The sequence below is a fragment of the Mus musculus genome, chromosome 15 (genome assembly GCF_000001635.26).
Source record: "Mus musculus strain C57BL/6J chromosome 15, GRCm38.p6 C57BL/6J".
Lineage (NCBI taxonomy): Eukaryota > Metazoa > Chordata > Mammalia > Rodentia > Muridae > Mus > Mus musculus.
In genome coordinates, this window is record NC_000081.6 from 41,728,370 (window position 1) to 41,750,970 (window position 22,601).

General features: G+C 38.5%; 1 protein-coding gene across 8 annotated transcripts in view; it reads left to right on the forward strand.

Moving 5' to 3' along the window:
- The window catches only part of Oxr1 (oxidation resistance 1), a 413,570-nt gene that overhangs the window by 280,888 nt on the left and 110,081 nt on the right, over positions 1–22,601 (forward strand). The window lies entirely within an intron of this gene.

Sequence of the window (22,601 nt, forward strand, 5' to 3'; positions counted from 1 at the left end):
GGTTGGAGAGCAGGGAGAGGGGGGAAAGGATAGGGGATTTTAGGAGGAGAAACTAGGAAAGGGGATAACATTTGAAATGTAAATAAAGAAAATATCTAATAAAAGACAAAGAAAAAAAGAATAACTAGCAGTAAGCATCATTCGCTCAAACACAGATGTTATGAATATGAACCTCATGTGTCAAATGAAAATGAAAGAAACAAGAAAGAAATAGAAATACTGATAATTCCTTACTTTTAAGCACCCCATAGAGATAATACTGGCAGATTGGTGGGGAGAAATAATAGCCGGTATTTTAATTTTATTTTTCTTTTTTATTTCCATTTTTTGAAGTGTTAGAGACCAATCCCATGGCTTTGTACAGGCAAGGAAAGTGTCTCGCCACTGTGCTGTACGTCCAGCCCTTAATGGCTAATACCCAAAGACTTCTCAGCACTTCGACAGTCAAACCTTCCATCCCCTGTGCTTCAGTTGTTTCTCATGAGCTCTTGAAGCATTTTGTAGGTAAGGTTTGAAAGGCTTAGAAAATGTCAATGCTCTGCCCGGGCTAGGATTCCATAGAAATTACAGGACAAAGGCAGCAAGCCAAGGCAGAAGCTAGTCATTTTCACTATGCCTCCCCATTTGTTAGCTATACTTTCTGTGCCCTTCCAGAACCTTATCTCTGTTTAATGTTGGGACTTGTCCATAGACAAGAGGCTATCAGACAGAGAATTCCTTCATCCACTAGCAAAACTCTCAATTAACCTACAAGTGCAAAAATGATTCCTCTGGGTCTTGGTTTTAACTACTTGGCGTACTGTCAAGGAAAGAATGAACAGTAAACTTTATTTAAAAAGTTCAAATCATATATAAAAATATTCAGACAAAATATAAATACAGTTAATACCAAAGAAAAAGATTAATATAAATGAGTGTGCTAATGACTCCCAAATGTGTTGGCTTTGTGTCTTTATCTGTTTTATAATATCCTAATTTGGGGGATACTTTATGAAAACAACCAGCTGTGTAGGACAGACAGGATTTTCTGCAAGTTCTTCACCTTAAGAATTCAGAAAAATGTGGGTGAGCGGGTGGGTGAGCACCCTCATAGAAGCAGGGGGGGGGTGGAGGTTGAGATAGGGGGTTTACGGAGGGGAAACCAGGAAAGGGGATAATATTTGAAATGCAAATAAATAAAATATCTAATGAAAAATCATGAAAAAATGAAAAAAAAAAAAGAATTCACAAAAGTGAAATACATTCACAGTAATTATACATGTGAACCCCTGAGTCTGGCACACACCAGGACAGTTAGTTATACATATAAAACCCTGAGTCTGGCATACACCAGGACAGTCAGTTATACATATGAAACCCTGAATCTGGCATACACCAGGGCAGTCAGTTATACATATGAAACCCTGAGTCTGGCATACACCAGAGCAGTCAGTTATGCATATGAAACCCTGAGTCTAGCACATGCCAGGACAGTCAGTTATACATGTGAACTCCTGAGTCTGGCACACACCAGGCTGTTTTCAGGTTCACTTGTTATGTTAACATTTTAAGTTTTAAATATTGTGTAATTTAAAATGACTGTTTCTTCTTTTCTTTCCTTTTCTTGAAAATAGAGGATTTTTTTTTCCTTCACACGATTTATCATGAGAACGTTTTCCTCTCCATCTCCCCTCCCATATGAATCCACCCCCTTTCTGTCTCTCATTAGAAAACAAACAGGCGACCTGATATAGTTGTCTCTTGTGAGACTACGCCTGGGCCTAGCAAACACAATAGTTCATTCTCACAGTCAGCTATTGGATGGATCACAGGGCCCCCAATGGAGGAGCTAGAGAAAGTACCCAAGGAGCTAAAGGGATCTGCAACCCTATAGGTGGAACAACAATATGAACTAACCAGTACCCCAGAGCTCTTGTCTCTAGCTGCATATGTATCAAAATATGGCCTAGTCAGCCATCACTGGAAAGAGAGGCCCATTGGTCATGCAAACTTTATATGCCTCAGTACAGGGGAACACCAAGGCCAAGAAGTGGGAGTGGGTGGGTAGGGGAGTGGGGGAGAGGGCATGGGGGACTTTTGGGATAGCATTGGAAATGTAAAGGAGGAAAATACCTAACTTTAAAAAAAAACCAGGCTTGTAAGGGATAATAATAAAATATAATATAATATGACAAGACAAAAACTAACACATCAGAATAGGAAAAACCTCAAACAAATGGAAAAGAGTAAAAAGCAAACAAACAGGCACAAGAAATAGATATCGATTCAGAGAATCATTCATTCACACACTCAGGAATCCCATGAAAACACTATAATGGAAGCCATAATATATATACAAAGGACTTGTGGGGTGAAAAGGCAGTGTGTGTGTGTGTGTGTGTGTGTGTGTGTGTGTGTGTGTGTGAGAGAGAGAGAGAGAGGGGGGGGGGGAGGGAGATGATAAAAATGTAAGTTTTTTGGTTTTTTTTTTTTTAAGAAAAGAGAAAGCCCTGACATGGCATTATGACATTAAGTCACTATGACAAGTCATATGACATTATGACAAAGCTGCCATTGATGTCATTTTCTGTTGGCCTTCTAGTGCCAGGCATGCAGCCGACTCTGAGTTTGTGTCTCCAGTGAGACTCCCAGGGGAACACTAACTTTCCATTTGCAAACGGCTATCAGTTGGAAATAGCTTCTGAGTTAGGGATGGGACATGTATCTACTTCTTTCAGTCCCAGGATCTCATCTGGTGCAGACCCATGCAGGCCTTCTGCATGCTGCCTCTGCCTCTGCCTCTGTGAGTTCATATGTGTACAAGACAACTTTTTTCATATAACATAGCTGCTTAATAATTTTAACTACTACCTTGAAAATTTTTAGGAAGAATAAAAATACCTCTAAGAGTAAAACTAATAAATAGAACTATTGCTAATTCTAAGTGTTTGATGTTCACATTTCCATAGTCCCCAGATGGAAAGCCTGCAGAACAAAGATTTGGAATAATTTTCATCCTTGAATACAGCCTTCAAAAGCATAATCTCACAACTGTGGGTTATCTCCCTTGCAGAAAATTTACAGGAGCCTAGTGTTTTAAGTACATAGTTACTTGAGAAAGAATTCCTTTCTCCTGTCTTTACTGTTAAAAAGTATTTCAGCTGGGTGTTGGTGCTGCACACATACCTGTAATTACAGTACTTGGGCTGATCAGGAAGTTTATAAGTTCAAGGCCATCCTAGGCTACAAAGTGAAAGCCTGTCTCAAACATCAAATCATATACATACATATGCATATATGTATTTAATTAAAATAAACTTGAGAAATTGCTAAAACCAAGTGGCATTTAGAGAAACCCATTTGTATTATTAAGCATCTTATGTGAAAGATGAAATTATTTAATAAAAAAAAACACAAATATGTAAGAGAGGCACTTGTAGTCAAACTCAATGGCTTGTCTTGGTAGGCTTCATCTAATTTAAGGAAGCTAGTGTATGGGTCTTCTTTCTCATATGCAGGAATATCTTTGCTTTCTCTCAAATTCTGTTTATGACTGAAAGGAGGAAATATTATTGACAGTTTTTATCACCAATACTGCATTTCAAATAGTAAGACTGGTTGAAAAACAAAAATCACTCAATCAAGTTGGCTTTCGATTTTACCCAGGTAAAAATCAAATACAGTTGTAACTCAGTGGACTGAAATAATAAGGAAGACTTACTCTTACTCAGTATTTGCCCCAAAGGGGCTTCTCAGTGTATATACATTGTTGTTTTGTGTCTGAATTGAACGATATTTATTTTTCAATGAAGAACAAAATGGGATACTTCATTTTCTTCCTTTGAAGAATGTGTATCTTTGGTTGCTATAAATTACTTTCTGGGAAAGGTTAAGTTAATATTTTGATGAAAGATAAAAATCTTCAAAGTAAGCTACAAGCTTTAATAATAAGAATGAGAATCCCTGAGCTAGAATGTCAAGGCTCAAGGGGTAGAGAAAAGATTTGTATGACATACAGTGAGGATTATTTTTGGTGTAAAGTTTATATCTCTTCATTAGAACAACTCTGTCAAATTATGACCTTGTCCTTAGTATCTGGGTTTTGGAATAAAAATTACAGAGTCCAAGAGTAGAAACCCATGGGTTTACTTAGAGACAGCAGCTCTTATAAATGAATGAAGGCATTATTTCTAAACAGTAGGAGTGACAGAAGCCATGGGACTTTGAGAACATATGCTTTACCTAAAGATAGCCAACCTACCGTATGCCTCCCAAACAAAATACATTAACACTCCAAATGTGGCTCCCCAGTGTGCTGCCCGGCCTGGACCACAGTGTCTTCTTCATCTGGGCTTGTCTCCTTTCACTTTCCCTTTTCTTTCTCTTTTTCTTCTTTCTTTTTTTATGCATCCTTACCAGTAGTTGTTCAACTTCTATTTGAACAATTCTGGTGACAGGATGTATTTGTCAGGATTTTACTGCTGTGAACAGACCAGACACCATGACCAAGGCAATTCTTATATGGAAAACATTTCATTGGGCCTGGGTTACAGGTTCAGAGGTTCAGTCCATAATCAAGGTGGTAGCATGGCAACATCCAGGCAGACATGGTACAGGCAGAGCTGAGAGGTTGGCATCTTCATCTGAAGGCTGCTAGTGGAATACTGACTTCCAGGCAGCCAGGATGAGGGTCTTAAAAGCCCACACCCACAGTGACACACCTACTCCAACAAGGCCACACCTACTCCAACAGGGTCACACCTTTTTTTTTTTTTTTTTTTTTTGTTTTTTTTGAGACAGGGTTTCTCTGTATAGCCCTGGCTGTCCTGGAACTCACTGTGTAGACCAGGCTGGCCTTAAACTCAGAGATCCGCCTGCCTCTGCCTCCCAAGTGCTGGGATTAAAGGAGTTCGCCACCTCACCCAGCCTCAGGGTCACACCTTCTAATAGTGCCACTCCCTGGGCTGAGTTTATACAAACCATCACACAGGAACTCATCAACTTCCAGAGCTGCAAAGCCCTTTGTGTCTCATGTTACTGTTGGTGGTGACAGTAGCCCCTCACATAGCATCAGCTTAGTTAATGCTAAGGAACAGTGGATTTCCACTACAAGCTAGGGCCCAAAGTTTTCTTTTCTGTTTTGTGACTGCTACTTGTGTTTGTGTAAGGTTATAACTGTTTCATGAGCGGCATGATCAGCTCTCGAAATGTAGTCTTCATATGTTAATGTACTATTCCAGTTGAACTTACATGACACATGTTACAGAGTTCCTAGAGATCATAGCTGATCTCAGAAAGGTCTACTTCTCATTAACAATTTCAGCCTAGCGATATCCTCTTAGCAGAGAATATAGCAAAACCACAGTCCTACTCACCACCAAGGGGGAAGAATGGGTGGTAAATTCTGAAATAATATATTTTCATTGTTCATAAAGCACTGAATCCATGCTGACAGATTTTTTTATTTTAAAAAAAAGCAAATTAATACAAAATGAGTGACATAGTTGTTCTCCATGGTGGAACTGAGCAGAGAGAAACAGGAGTAGAGACCATTTACAAAGTCACTGGGATGTGCAGCCAAAAGATAATAACAGCTAGGAACAGGAGCCTGGTAGTGAACAAAGAAGACACATTTGGAAGTGATACAGCAGCAACTGGTGACAGAATCAGCAGAGTGACAGAGAGGACCTAAGCAATGATTTACGTTTTGGGGTTGTGGGGTGTGTGTGCACGTGTGTGTGTGTGTGTGTGTGTGTGTGTGTGTGTGTGTGTGTGTGTGTTAAGTCACATGTTAGGAAGATGACTTATAGTTACATTCTCTGCCCTTGTGTACATAAAAGACCCTGTAACTTAAATGTATGGGTTAGTGTTTGGTTGTATCTATGGCCTCTCTTGCATGGCCTGGATGGACCTCTCTCACCGTATTCACAGAACACATGTCTAGAATCAGATTCTTTTGTTAACAACTATCATGCGGAGAGAGAAGGGGGCTAACGCAGCATGCTTCCTCTATAAAAACGTGGGCATTTTTCTCTTGCATCTCTTAAGATTTACCTAGCATCAGAAAGCCCTAATGCTATTGTCATCTGCAAATTAGCATCTTAGCACAAAAAGAATATAAACCATGGTCTGCATAGTTTACTTTTAAGAAAGAAAAATATTTTCAACATTTTCTGTTGTTTGGCTGTGCTTTTTAAAAATATAATATATTGATATAATCAATGCTGTCCTAAGATTAAACCCCCTGAGAATACAGACATCATAGGAAATAAAAAGGTATTGCGTAGAAGAGCGTGTAATTTAATAGCTGCTTCCTCTGCTTCCTCTGCGTGTGAGCTCATGGTGACTGTTATTTCCCTCTTTTCTCTGGGGAAAATACGAAAGATTGAGATAATGCTTTAAATTTTATTTTTAGTTTCTGGTTTTGTTTTGTGTTTGTTTTTGTTTTTTGACCTGGGAATTAAATACAAGGCCTCGCACTCAATAGTCAGGTGTTCTTTTTGGGACACTGGGTCCCTACCTTCTTTGTACATTTTTCTGAGACAGTATCTCACTATAGTTCCCAAGCTGGCCATGAATTGATTTTTCTGTTCGCCTCTGCTGGTAGTAAATGTCTTCTTATCCTGCCTCAGCTTCCCAAGGAGATAGAATTACAGTAGGCCTGGCTTTGCTGTACATTAGAATAAGTACTTTAAGATGTTTTAGGAAGAAATTTTTGGAAAATGCTTTGAAAAGCAAGAACACACAGTAGTAATCTAAAAATTATAGGAATAAAGTAAAAATTAAAAAAAAAACTCCACTATCTGTGAAGTACTAGCACTGGGCCCTAAATAACTTAAATAAAGCCCCAAACAGCCTTTACATGCTTCAAATACCTTTTATGAGTCCATCAGGGAGTCATGGTCAAGCTCTGTGAGCCCTCTATGTGAGGAGCTAAGCCATGGCTGGAAAGTCAGGAAGCTTTCTTTTCCTGTAGAGGCAAAGCTTGCACTGCAGTCAAGCAGCCATTAGAATTTTAAAACATCATTCAAAGACCACATGTAAATATTTTATGAATAGTAATATCTATTATTGTTGTTGTTTGCTTATTTGTTTTCTCTGTGCTGAGCTACCAGCTACATGCTTTCTGTGACTCTAGGAAGTGGAGACTGTTTGATTTCCAGCACACCCATTCAAATTCCTCCTGCCCTCATTACTCACCCCCCAAAAGATCCTCTTCCACATTAATGCCTGTTGTCTTATCTTTTGACCAACTGAATTTAACCAGAATGTTTCTGTGTCCATGGGTTCAGGACTATACATTGGAACTGAGCAGATTCATCAGTGGATATACAACTAAAGGGAATGTTGTGCAACCCCCAAATCCAACAATACCCACAGTTTAGCAGAAAGAGTTAGGACCAGCTAAACTCCTTCCTGACTGCTGGCAGGTTCAGTCTTGTGCAAACCTATTATAGTCAGCAGCAGCTATGCTTTGAGATCATCAAAATTGGCTGTGTCATACTCAGAAGTTGGCATTTCACAGCCTTTCTTTCTATTGTTGTCTTCTCTATTTCTTTCCTCTTCCTCTTTCTCCTTATCCTTGAGCCTTAGAGAGGGTGTTATAAATGTCCTGTTTAGGACTGAGCAGGATACAATCACTTATCATCAGTACCTTGTAAGGCCATGCAACTCTACGCTCACCACCGTTTTTCTGTGAAGAGAAGTTTCTCTGGTTGAGCCTGAGAGGAGTCACATTTCTCTGTGTTAACACTGCTCTTCACGGAGACATGGCACAGAATCTCGATTGATTACTGACTCTGCTTCAAGCTAGAAATCCTTTGTCTTTTTAACCCCCAGACACAGTATTCTTATAGGTGGAACATCCTTTATTGGAGTTTAGGGGTAGGAGGGGTGGTTAAAGGTGATGAATGCAAACAACAGGAAACAATTGAAACTTAAGATAGAACATTGCTCCCTCTGAATTTGGGGCTAATTCTCCATAATGGTTCTTCCTCCTCATACTTAGGTCTCTTGACAGGTTGTTTGACTACCTGTCTTTGGTTTTAGAAGCGATTTTTATAACCAATACTCCCTCCCATGTCAATTCTCCCAAACTTCCTCAAACTGAGAAGGTTGTTAAGCTGTGGAGATCTCTTTATCCACCTCAATCAGTTTGTAATTCAGTAACTCATTAAGGAATTCTGCTGGGCAAAGAGCCATTTACTCAGGATCTCCACCTTACCTTCTTAAAGGACTGACTGAGAATTTGAAAAATTAAAGCACCTCCTATAGCAAATATTCCCCTATAACAACCTTAATAAACTGTAGTAAACCCTGCACATTGGGTTCTCTAGAGAAACAGAACCAGAAGCATATATAGATTTGACATAGAAAAAGGTAGAAAGATATGCATGGTGTGTGTGTGTGTGTGTGTGTGTGTGTGTGTGTGTGTGTGTGTGTGTGTTCACAGATCATGGTTGGGTGAATGTATCCAGAGAGACAGAAAAAAAAAGAAAAGGAAGGAGGAAGAGAGAGGGAGATTTTTAATGTATATGTTTTATGCTGTTATTGGAGCTGAAATCCGCACAAGCTACTAGAAATTAGTTCAAATTCCACAAACAGAGACAAACTTGGAACTCAAATAGGATTTTTTTTTACAATGTAATCTTGAAAACAAAATTTTTTTGGTGAGGGGGTCTTGTCTTTTCTCATAAGGCCTTCAGTGATTGGATAAGGCCTAGCCACCTTATATAAAATTCTTAGCTTTATTCAGAAATCTACTGATGTCTCTTTAGATGTTAATCACATTTAAATATGCCTCCATAGCATCTAGACTGGCCTTTGACTGACTAACTGGGCATCTTCAACCAACCAAACTGACTCAGAAAATTAGTCCCTATCGTAGATGGACTAGATACAGCTGTGTTCCTACCCTGAGTTGTTGAGGGGTCTTTGCTATCTAATTAGTTAAGCTATTGGATTATATAAAACTGAGTTTCTCATAAGACTTCAACGGTGCTGTGGGGAGGGTGTCGCCTTCAGTGGTAGACCCACTGAATAGTTGATCATATTACAATAGATAACCTGTTCTCATGCTCACAGAAAACTACCAGAGGTAAACTCAGCTGTTCACAAAGATTTACAAAGTACACATGGACTTGGAGGGAAGATTGGGTTTGATGAGAGAGAGAAGGGAGAGAGGTAATGGAGGGTGAAAATGATTCAAGTTCATTACATACACTTAGGAGATTGTGGGAGAAAGACATGACTTGCAGGACCTGTTCAGTCACTCAGCAGGAAAGGTGTTTGCCACCGAGCCTGACAACCCTCTCAGATAGATCTCAGATCCACATGGTGGAAGGAGAGAATTGTCTACTGACCTCCACACACGCATTATGGTGTGCACACATGTTACGGTATGTATGCATCCACACATACACATGCCATATAATTGTAAGAAGTATATAAAGACTTGTGAAATTCAAGCCCAGTGCCATGGTGCATGCCGGGAAGCCTCGAACTTGGAAGGCAGAGGCGGCTGGATCAGGAGTTAAAGGCCAGCCTGGGAGAGTCAGTTTGAGGCCAGATTGGGTTACATGAGATTCTGTCTCCAAATAACAAACAAACAAACAAAAAATTTAAAAAGAAACAAGCATAAAAAGATTTGAAACATTAAAAATTACTACCTTTGAACTCATCCACTTGTTTTATGTGGACAAATACAGAGAATGTATCTAGTTGTGAGACTCAGTTGCTTCTTAAAAGTGTTAGCTTGCATGACTGTAAATGTGGGACAAAAAGGGAGCGAGGAAGGGTTTATTGAATAAGCCTTTCCAGTGAACAGCTGCTTAACAAATGTCGGGGCAGCTGCTTGTAACGGCATGAGAGACATGCCTAACTTTTGATCAGGGTTACATAAGCCTTCCCTTCTTTGCTCTTATAGAGTTGCTTACAATATGTTTATGTAATATGGTTTGGTTAAAACTTCTACCAAGAGGGAAGCATTTCAGAAATGATGTTAGCTGGCTCCTTCTGTCTAAGAGCATGTGAGTGTTCATAAGAACCTGTGCTTCAGTGGGTACAGAGATTTGTACGAATCTTTTTACATAGGGATTGAATTCATGTGGGATGTTATTTGTCCTGGGCAGATTTCCATATCTGATGGTTGTTAGCGCTTGGGTTAAATAACCTTTGATTTGTGAAGCCTTACAAATTCAATGAGGCAAGACACTTAGGACTGTCAATTTTTCCTAAGGCAAAATTATTCCTTTGTCCCAAAGATGTATGATAAAAGGATTCTGACATGACAAACAAGCTTTGGGGAGTCTCCTGTAAAAATCATGAAATAAAATTCATGAAATGAAACCTGTGTAATGAAAAACATAACCTAATTTTTTTTTTTTTAGAAAACAATTTACTTATCAAAATTATATTAGTCTAACATAAGCTAGCAAGACCATGGGGAGCATCTTGTATTAGTGATATGGTTTCTGGGGCTCATTTATATTAGTCAGGTAATGTTTTCTTGTGCAACAAGATTCGGCCTACTCTTATACTTACTTACTTACTTACTTACTTACTTACTTACTTACTTACTTACTTACTTACTTACTTGATTGCTTGCTTGCTTGCTTATGTGTGTGCCTGTGTCCTATGGGCATTGTGGAGGGCACAGACTAACTTGTAGGATCAGGTCTTTCCTTCCACCATGTGGGTTCCAGGGATGAAACTCAACTGCTCCGACTTAACAAGTACCTCACTTTATAAGCCAATTCACTGACCCCAGAAATAGTTTTAAATGATAAAAGTAAATGTCTTCCCAGAAACTCCACATAAGATGCCTCCTGCTTACTTGGGTTGAGAAATGACAAAAACACAAAGTGTCAGAAAATGACAGTGGTTGTCAATAGACAGTTCTCGTGCTCGGTAGTAAGAAAATAAAACCAACAAAAATAAAGCAATAAAAATAAGTCTTGCTAATAAGCATGCAATCATTCTGTTTCCCATTTCTGGTGACATGATATATAATTCTTGTAGCATGATGGCATGTCTTTAGATAACAGCTATATTGTAGTTTATATGAAAGATGACAACTTGGATAAATACTTTGTGGGATTTTGGAGGGGTAATCAATCTGGTCGAGGCTGGCAATATGGCTCAGTGGTCTAGCACTACCCTAGCATATCAGCATGCCTAGGATGGGGTGGGGGTAAAGGTAAGAGAGGAGGGGAAAGGAAAGGGAGGGATAAAAGAGGAAGAGGAGAGGGAAAATATGAATTTTTAAATGTTTAAGTTCATTTATTGTTTTTTATATCAGACCAGGTATGATTTCTCCATGTCATTTTATTTTCTATAAAATGATGACAATACTTAGTACAGCCTTGTATATGACATGTATTTAATAGTTATTTTTAATTCCTATTGTATTCACAGTATATTACCAAAAAGTTATAAACTTAAATGATACAAATCTAAATTCCCAGTAGTGTGAAGTCCAGATCCATCTTTCTACACTAAAATGGGGTTTCTGGCAGGCTATCTTCTTTTCTGGAAGCTCCACGGGGAAATCTACTTTCTTGCTTCTTCAGGTTTATAAAATACATGAGCATTTTGTGGCTCATGGTCTCACACTATCTTCAAAGTTTCTCATGTCGCATCCCTTTGAATCTGCCCTTCCTGCCTCCCTTGTCACTTGACTGTTGTTATTACAATAGGTCCACAGGCATGATTGACAAAAAATTCCCACCTCAAAGGCAGCGAACTATCAAACATCTCATCTGGTAAGACATTAGTGCTCCACCATATGGTGATATTCATAGGTTACAGAAAGCAGAATAAAGACACATTTCGAGGTCATCATTCTGCCAACAATATCAGAATACCAGCCTCTTGGAAGCCACTCAAAGCATGCTGCCCTTTGCTGTGGAGGAAGAGTCCTTCCTGTATGCCTTGTAATATTTAGGTAAGTGGATGCCAACTGACCAGTGTCCCAGAAACTAAGAGAGCCCAAAGCTCCAGCTCACTGAGTTTCGACACCTTGTGCAAACACTAGTTTGGGCACTCTGCCTAGAAATTTGGGGGATAAAAGAACAACGCCGTTGTCCTATCTAACCTAGAGCCTTGTTGTCTGAAGCAGCTGCCCCTTCCCCTCTTTGCATGCCTTTCTTAAGGGCACTATACTACTACACTAACAACTTACTTAGATACAGAAGTTGAATGCTCACTCCGCTATCAAAGTTAAAGCTCCATACACCCAGCTCTGAGGTTGGCAACTCTCCCCAGTAGTCCACGTGTGTTTGAACTCATCTCCAGACTTCTAATACATTTCTTTGGCTCACACCATCTCTCTCTGTTGTGAGAGAAGCACAACTATTCTCTCCTGTGCATGTGAACATTTGGAGTCAAATGCTATCTTGTAGACCCTAGTGCTTTCTGCTCTTTCCTGATGATGTTCCAATGTAATCAATCACCTGGGAGACATACTTCGCCTTTCTTCATTGTTAAATAGGCTTCCTGTGCTTGTGCTCCGGCAGCTGTTTTTTTTTGTTGTTGTTTGTTTGTTTTGTTTTTTGTTTTTGTTTTGTTTTGTTTTTTTCCGAGACAGGGTTTCTCCATATTGTCCTGGCTGTCTGGCTGTCCTGGAACTCACTCTGTAGACCAGGCTGGCCTTGAACTCAGAAATTCACCTGCCTCTGCCTCCCAAGTGCTGGGATTAAAGGCGTGCACCACCACGCCTGGCTTCCTGTAGCAGTTTTTAAAAGGGTCCATGTCATATGGAAGGAGCATCTACTGAGATGGATGCATTCCAGTAATGACCTTGGCTGGTTGCTAATGCGTGCAAGCATGGAGCCACCTTCCGTCTACAGATGAAGCCTTCTGTCCCCTGCTTTCCTTCCTCCACTGACTGTGCCAGCAACCTGAAGAAGGCTCAGTTCTCTTCTCTCCCCTGATTCTGCCTTCAGTCTCTCTTCTGCCTTGTATTGGATCAGCCCTTGTTAGTGTGTTAAAGGGTACTAGGAGCTATTTCAAGCACCCACCATATGCCAGCCCCTGTGTTTAAGATATTCTGCATATATTGTCTCCTTCAATCCTAATTTAATACCTTAGTGGGTAGATATTATTTCTCTCTCTCTTTTGTACTCTAGATGCAACTGGGGCACATAGACCTTTATGTTGTCCAGAAAAAGCAATGAGGTAACAGTAGCAGGGAGAATTCAATCTCAGATTCACCAGATTTCAAAGCCCCTATTGTTTACCTATTCTCTATGAGCCTGTTATTCAGTTCTGGTTTTAAGGCATGCATCTCTTTCTTGCTGGAGTTCATGGATTCTGTGGCAGATTTCTCAGAGACCCTAATGACAGATGTATTCTTGTTCATGTTGGTGGCGGTTCCTGTGGGCAGCTAAGGACTCCAGTGTGTACTGTTTTGATCACTGGACAAACATCTTCCTTGTAGGTGGTTGTGCAGATCAATCCAGGTACATTTCTCAAAGTTTCTATGTTGAACCGCAGTTAAAGAAGGAAGAAAATTTTCAGGTGTGGGTGACTTTGAGCCAAAATCACCTAAATTAGGATCCTAGTGAAGGAAAATGATCCTGACAAATCCATTCCTTTTTAACTAAAGATCAACCTTTAGTGTAACCAATGGCAGGCCAAAACTTGCTTTTCTTCTTTGAACAAAACACCCACAAAGGGAAACAGAAACCAGTTTAGCAGCTTCACTAGGGCGTTCAGAGGCTTCCTGTAACTAAAGCTTCCCATTGTGCCTCAGGTCCTGGTAAACTGGGAATGCTTCCTCCTCTAGACTCCTTGCTGCAAGACCACAAATTTACTTCTGCCAATGCTTTATATCCTGCCTTTCCTTAGTAGGAATCTGAATCTTAAATACTATTTGGTCGGTCGAGTGGGCTTTGTACCTCGGTCCAGTACTCTACCTCATCCTTTGTTTATTTTGACAGCACTTAAGGAGAGAGAGGGTGGGGCGGGAGGGAGGGGGATGGGGAGGAAAGGGGGAGGGAGAGAGGGAGAGGGAGAGAAAACAATCCTTTAATCCCAGGACTAGGGAGGCAGAGGCAGGCAGATCTCTCTGAGTTTGAGCCCAACTATGTCTACAGAGAGAGGTCCAGGACAGCCAGGACTACATAGGGAAACCTGTTTCCAACCTGCCTCACCCCTCTAAGAGGAAAAAACAAACAAACAAGAGAACAAAGTGCAACTTAAATAGCATAATAGCATGGTCTCCTGTCTCGAAAAAATAAAAAAACAAACAAACAAACAAACAAAAAAACCCCACTTTCTAGATCTTATGTTTTCCTACTCATGAAACAGCATAAAATCAAGTGCCACATACTAAAAAGGTCCATCTGGGAACATAGTATCCTTGTCCTTGTCTTCTCTAGATAGATGGGAAAGTTACAAGAAATGACCGTTTTATATATATATACATACATATATATATATATATACACACACACACACACACACACACCCTAAATTCATGAATTATACTGATTACTTAAATATCTGCATTTTCCTTCCTGTGAGAGACATAACAAGGTTTGGAGGATATATATATATATATATATATATATATATATATATATATATATATATATACATACATATATATATGTATATATATATATATATATATATATATATATACATATATATGAAAATCATCCTATATACAGTTGGGGAAGCTGAAAAAATACACCTTATCCTGAAAATTAATGCAGCCTAGAGTTATTAATGGACGAGTAGTCAAAACTGGGACAGAGACATGAGATTATTAAGAAGTATATTAAATCAATGTAGAATTTACTCAAATCTAAACGTTACATTGTGTTATTTTTTAAGCATGAATAACCATAAGAAATATGCATTTAAGTAAATGAGGTAGAGGACTACAATGTGTGTAATTTGTTGTCAAATAAGTCAGCAAATATTTTTCTGTGTGTGTGTGTGTGTGTGTGTGTACGCGCGCACGCGTGCGTGTGTATGTGTGTGTGTGTGTGCACATACAAATGTGCATGTGTATGTGGAGGAGAGAAAACCCAAACAGAAAGTAAGTGGGATAAAACAGTGATAGTGCTGAGTCTAAATACAAACTGTATAAGAACACTTTGCCCCTAGGTAATATCAGTTCATATCTAAGATGCTGCCATCTAAATTACTCACCCTGAAGATTATTACAAACTTTAGACCAATATCTCCAACTGTTACTTAGTCATGTCCATTAGGATACACCAGAGGTACTCCAATATTAGCCTTTCAAAGTTGATTTTATATCATTTGCCCTTTAAACTCATTTCCTTCTCCATTCTCTAGTGCCAAACTAGTTCTTTCCTCTCCCTTCCAAGGCCCAACAAACATTGCCACAACTAGCCAAAAAATAGAAAATAATTAAAAATTAAAAAAAAATCAAGCCACCCTCTAAAGCCTCCTGAATTAATTCACCTCTCTTAATCCCTACTGCCATAATTGTGCTTCATAGAGCACACAGATTACAACCATCAGCTCAGAGGTGGTCTCCTATATTCAGGACATATCTCTCTGTAACCCATTACATGACTTATGGTTAATTTCTAAAGGTCAAATCTGATTCCATTAATGCTCTGCTTAAAATCCTAATTGTATCCCTGTGGCTCTGAGATTAAAATCAAAATTGTCAAAAATAATTTACAAGCTCTATGAAGGCACTTGTTTCCTAGAATGTCATCTCTCTCCTATTTTCTGTCCCCTCGAAGCCACAGTGGGCTTCATCATGAGTTGGTCTTTGTGCCTTGAACACTTTCTCCATGCCACCCCACCCTCATAAAAGCTAATCTTTTAATAATATAATCCCATTTACTTGATCTATTAGTACTTTTAAATCACAATTTAGATGATGTCAGTTAACACATGCTACCCAAAGTATGATTAATTTAGAAGGAAATTTAAAATATAATACCATTATTATTCATACATTGATTAATCTGGCATATATCAATTGTGCTTTCAATCAGTTCAATTTTCTATAAATATTTCTTGAACACCTGCTGAATGGCTACGTGTGTTTGGGTCATAAAGCAGGCATGCTTTGCTATCTGACAGTATTGGTTTAGATGCAGGGACTGTATTGAACATCTCCGTGCTTAAATCTTACTCAAGTTAACTAGCCATAAATCAATATGTATCACTTGGCGGTAAGTGTTTGGAAGAAAACGTCATACAGAGGGGTACAGGTGCTTTCTGATACACATCAGTAGTCAGAAGAGCTCTCGGATCAGAGAGCATGCAGCCAGAGGCTTGGATAAAATGAAGAACATTCAAGGAGTGCAGGAACTGCAATGCCAAAGCCAGCTGGCAACATGCTCAGCTTGTTCCTAGTGATAGTAAAGGACTAGTAAACATGCCCACAGTGCAAAAAAGCACTGGTGAGGAGCTCTATGGGGGCAGAACCTGCTCTCTTAAACAGAGAACTCACTCTGTTGGTTCTAATGCAACCTTGGTATTAATTTCAATTGTCCTAAAGATATTCTGTGTAAACAGAGACAACAAATTGAACTGCAGTTTGTGAGAAGGAAAGAACATTGGGGACAAAGGCAAATAGAAACAGACTCCCTAGTGCAATACTGTTGCCCAAAGGGTTGGGAACAGAGCCCAGAACACCAGAAGCAATGTTGGGAATACAGCAGCCAGTAGATCAAAGCTCTGGTCACTCGCAAACCAGTGATAATGCCTTCTCTCTTTCCTCCGACCTTTTCCAGCCCTATTCCTTCCTGCCTGCTTCAATCCTGAGATAAGCCACAGCCGATTCTTTCCCAGCCTTTAGGTGGTGGTGGAGAGAGTTCTTTTTGCCTTTGAACTCCAGCAATGATTTTTCGTTTGTTTGTTGTTGGGAAGTATAATAAATGGTTTTCAAATATAATATAATGATGTTCAGTTTCTCACTGTTTCCAGACACATGTTCAAAATAGAGCTAATGTGGTTGAATTCTGCTTTGTGTACATTCTGTATGGTAAAAATAAAAACGAGGAGATATAAATACAGCTTATGATAGAATGCATAGTGAGAATGCCTGAGACCCTAGTCTGCAGGTAAATAAAACAGGAGAAATCCTTATGTTTTTCAAAAGACAACAGTCTTTCTCCAATACACCTGAAAGATCTGAACTGATTTCTCAGATGACTTCTAGTCCATTTTCTTTTCTTATTGGTTAGTATCCAATCGTTAGGTGCTCATTTCACTTTATATATATTTCATCTCTGTGTAATGTCCATAATCTTTACGTACAAAATGTGATGAGAATATGATTTCAAGTTTGTGTTAAATAAGCAAATAAAACAGAAGAGAAATTGGAAGGGCAAATGAAGTGAAATAAAAACAAGGGACACAAGGAACAAAATCTCAGTGCAGTGGGGTTTTATATGGCAAGGGATTAAAAATCACACAACTTATAACAGTCTTCACTGTGGCCGTTTAAACCTCTAGTCCTGCATTTGGGAGCCTGAGGTAGAAGCACTTCAGGGAATTCAGGGACAGCCTAGGGTAAGAAGAAAGACCCAATCTCAAAAAACAAAACAAAAGTCTCCATTCCTCATATTAATATTTAACCAAACACTGAACTCATTTACCAGTAGCTGAGGCTTTTCTTTTCCTGATTTCATTTCCTTTATGCATTTTGAATTTTCTAAAGCAAACACAAAGAACATTTTAATTTTTAAACCTTGATCATAAAACATCTCTATATTGCTAAGAACATGGTACTAGCAAGACTCACCTTGGCATGGCAGGCAATATTTGAGATGCCCATCCACATTGTCTCAAGTTCTATTGCAGAAGCTATTTAGATAGGTTTTAAAAATGGACTTTTTAAACTTTTACTGAGCTTGTTTAACAGTTTATACAGGCATTCTGATTATTGCCACCCCTTCTATCTCTAAACCCCTCCTACCCTGCTTCTCTCTTCCACATCTGTGGCTTTTTGTTGTTTTCCTTTGAGTTTATCGAGTTGTTTGTTTGAGAGACACTGAGTTTAGCAAGACTATCTGTGTGACCAGGGTGTGCAACCATCTACTGGAAATCCATGCACTCCTCAGTGGGTCCATGCTCCTCCATATGAATTCGACTGTGTGGGGTTAAAGAGATTGCTCAGTGGTTAAGAGCACTGGCTCCTCTTGTAGAAGACCCACATTCAATTCCCAGAACACACATGGTGGTTACAACGACCAGTAACCCTAGTTTCAGAGGATTCAACAACAACAACAAAATTCATAAACATAAAGTAAAATAAATTAATAGAATTAAATGTAAAATATTTTTTAAAAAATCCATCAGTAGACAATAGTTCAGCAAAGTGGGGCACTTCTCTGTAAGTGCCTCTAAAAAGACCATTTTTAACAAAAAAAATTCAGGATCATTTGGAAAAAGGTTTCACAAACTTATTTTGTTTTATTAAAGTAGAAATAATAATGTTATATATTAGAACATGGCATAACTAAACAGTATAACAGCCAATTATAATTTTCTGAAGTTCATATTATATGAACAGTGACATAATCTGATATGTATAACATGCATATTATCTTTTCCAGTTTTTAAAACTGTGAACTGATTTCTAAATAAAGTTCACTGTAGTTATGAAAAGCTGATAACTGTCATAAATTAACCCCACTGTTTTATGAATGTCCCACTTGGACATAATGAGGAAAAATTATTTTTAAAATCTGTGAAATATACTTAGAAAGGGCAAGGTCTAGGAGGTAAATTATAAGACCGTAAATTGTTTTTTACAATCTTGATTAAATCCTACGCATTCTCTGCCACTATTGACAATTTTCATATCTTTAAGAACAAGATGGACAATGCAAAGCACAAGAGAGGAGATTTTCTCTCTTTGGTGTGTGCTTTGTACTTGGTTAGGAGGCTGTCCCTTGCCATAAGATGAATGTGCCATCCGACACAATTCTGTTTGCTGCTAGGGTGCTTGTTTGCCTATTTCTGTGTCTCTATATCTCCATTACTTTCCCGGTCACCATAATCTGCAGTGCCACAGAAAAGTTGTGCTTTTAACCTTAAAATTCGTAAATTCTTAAATTAGGTAATAATAATTGTGCAAAACGATGTTTTTATTGGGACGTTTTCATCCATGCATAAAATATACTGTGACCATATTCAGCCCTTCTGTGGCCCTCTCTGTCCTTCCTCTCAGCACCGACCTTGCCCTGTCCCGTTCACCGTGGTTACCCTTTTATACTATGCTTCTTGTTCCCTCTAAATTCAACATGGAAGAAAACAAGCGAGTCTAATCTTCATCAGTCTGGCTTACTTAGTTTAACATGATGATATTGAACTTCATCTGTTTTCCTGCAAATGATATAATTTTAGTAATTTTCTCATTGAGTAAACTAGTTGGTTATTTATCAGGTTTTCTTTATACAGTCTTCCCGTGATGAGTACATGGTATGAATGTATACCGTGGTGATGATGAGCAATGCCATACCGAACATGGACAAGCAGATATGCTTAGTGTAAGCTGGCTTTGGCCAGCTTTTCGGAAGCTTATATATCCTTTTATGTATCCTCTCGTCATGAAAGTAATTTGAAACACTTTCCAAGTACTTAGGACATGGCACACCCTACTTTATTTCATATATGTTAAATTACTCAATGGTCACGATACTTTGTAGAAAATATTACAATCCTAGTTTCAGTGGTGATCAAACTGAGAAGAAAAATGGATCAAGTACTCCACGGTCTTGAGCCCAGGCTGAATGTTGCAGGGATCTTCACTGTGCATGGATTTGCCATGCCTGCATTCAGAAAAGCACAGGCCATATTGCCTGGGGACAGCAGGGTCAACGAGAAACTTAACAGGAGCAAAGAATGGTGAATACACCCTCTGCACAATATGAGACATTTTCCCCAAGAGGAAACCACAGAACTTTTAAGGGACTTTTTTGCCTTTAGTCACAAACTGTTCTCAAAGAGAAAAAAAGAGAAAGACATGCAGTCTGCATTCTCCAGTGGCTGGATCACCACAGGAACCTCGTGATGTGCTCTTCTAATGGTAAGTTGATTACTAAACAACACTAAGTTGTATTGGAAGGTGCTTGGTCTGGTCATGTTATCAGGGTAAGTATCTTTTATTCGTGCAAAGCATATAGTGCTTTTACGAGATATCTATGTGCTCTAGCACCCAAACACACTTGATATGCATGCCCTGTAAATGCCAGAAAATGAAAACTGCCACGCTAGCACTTCAGACATTTTAAGAGTTATTCTCAACTACTAGCTCTGCTTGCTGGAATGAAATTAAATCTGACTAATTAAACTTTATCACATAGCAAAACTGTGTCAAAGAGACAAGATTCCTTTGTGGTATAAGTGCCTCTGGACACTTCAGTCCCTTCAGAACTGATAACTTTTGCCCCCATCATTTTCCCACACTTTTTAGTAGATCAGTACTGCCCTGAGGGAAGCTGCCTACAGAGTACATCTTTAAGGAATGCACACTGAAAAAAAAAAAAAAAAAACCACACACATCTCAGGTTGGGGCTATCTGCTAGACGTTGCAGCATGATACTAGCAAATGTATATTTATAATTATACCATCAATAAATAACATCTCTAATTAAGGTGTTTATTTCTAACTACAATTTACAGCATCTTCAAAAGACCATTTTTTCTACCATACCTTTCTACCTTTTGTGAAAGATGCATCTAAAGCAGCTGTAAATTAAAGAAAATGGTAACAATAAATAAATAAATATAAGCAGGTATACTTAGTCATGTTTATAAATCTCATAAAAATAAAATAAAAGCCAGGTATGATGATGCACACACACTATTCCAGCACTAAAGAAAAAGACTGAATGATCAGGGGTTCAAAGCCACTCTAGGCTGTTTGGTGAGATACTGTCTCAAAGACTGTGGATGTAGCTCAGTGGTCTGTAGAACACTGGCCGAGCATGTGCAAAGTCCTGAGTTATGACTGCAGCACTATAAAGAAATATAAATCAACAAACTTAGACATTGAACACTACATTATTAAACATTACTTAGTGTACACAGTCTTAAAACAGATGTAAGAATATAAACTAAGAAAACAAACAAACTTTGAGTATAGCTCTAAGTAACAGCATTTCTGACTACCACATTGAAACGTTCATAAATCAGAACTTCTTGGCAGCCTTTACCCAAAAGCAATGGGTAGTCAATATTCATCAGCCACTACACTCATGGCCGTTTCTAAGCAAGCTAAATGATGGATTTGCTTTTGTAAAATCTTCTAAGCTTAATCTGAGGGGACTGGTGACTCAAGTCTATTTCTTTTTCAACTTTTAATAAAAAGAAATGAAGAGCAAATGACAAAATATTTAGAAACACCCATCTCATATTGCTTTGAATTGTATGTAGATAAGTAAATAAAGATATTTAATTATGTGGGTACCTACAATATAATCAGTTATAACCAATGCATGACTGTGTTTTATATGGTTATGTATGAATGTATACAGATAGTTTTATAGTTTAAGTATTCATCTTTAAGCTTGAAGCAGATTTGAATAATGTCTACTATTATGTGAAATTTAAGTATGTAAAAAGCTCATGTTAGCTTAGGTCTTGTTTTTCATGTGTTTTTTTTTCCTATAATAAATTTTGCTTTAATAAAGAGCTAACTCCTTACTTACTACCTGCTATTATAGCTTCTTGGGAGTCTGCAAGCATGATGAATTGTTTGAGGATGAACACAGTGACATCTTCAGAATACCTTTGTCCTCCCCTTTTGCTTGTCATATAAGGCTGCAAGGAAAACCAGCTAGCGTCACCAAAATACATTAGGACATTGTTTTTCTGTGAATAACAAACTCAGCAAAATTTTGAGAATAAGCAGCATCTCCCAAGATGATTGTATAGTTAACACGAAAACATTTATAAGTGATAAAACTCATTTGAAAACACTGATATTAGCATCACATGAAGATAACAAAATGGTGCCTAGAAGTATAACAGACCAATAATGGCATTAAGGGAGTTAATGGAGTTTGACATTTATTAAACACTTACTCAAGCAAAGTGCCCGGAGTTAAACTACAATTTTCCTGTAGGTTACCTTATTCATTTACTAGCAATTACTTAGAAGGCTGCAGCAGCTCTTGAAAGGGATCCAAATGTACCTCCCTCAAAGACAGAAGACAGTACATTTCATATTGCCAACACACCAACTTCCTCTAAAACAGTGACTGATCCTTTTCCAGTTGACAGCCAGCTTGCTCCAGGGTTTTTGTATCTTGACAAGGGCCATCTCTCTGTGTGTGTGGCATGTATGATCTGACAGAGAGCATCAGAGATGTAAAATGCTGGAAACATGAACTCCATTTTCATTATATCATTTTTGTTTCAGCGTTTATTAAGTATGCACATAGTTTTCAATGACTTATAGATCTCTGCAATTTGTCTGAACGTGGTCAGTTCAAGCTTCCAATCGTGCTTGTACTCAAGAATCTAATTACTGAGATGCCATTTTTTGCTCCTGGCTTTTGTGATCTTAGGCCCCCAAATAAAAAGCAGAATTGCATTTTATTTAAGCTTCCATGCATTGCCAAAGGAAGTTCTGAAAACAGGAAATGACAACAGAGACTAGCCGGGAGATA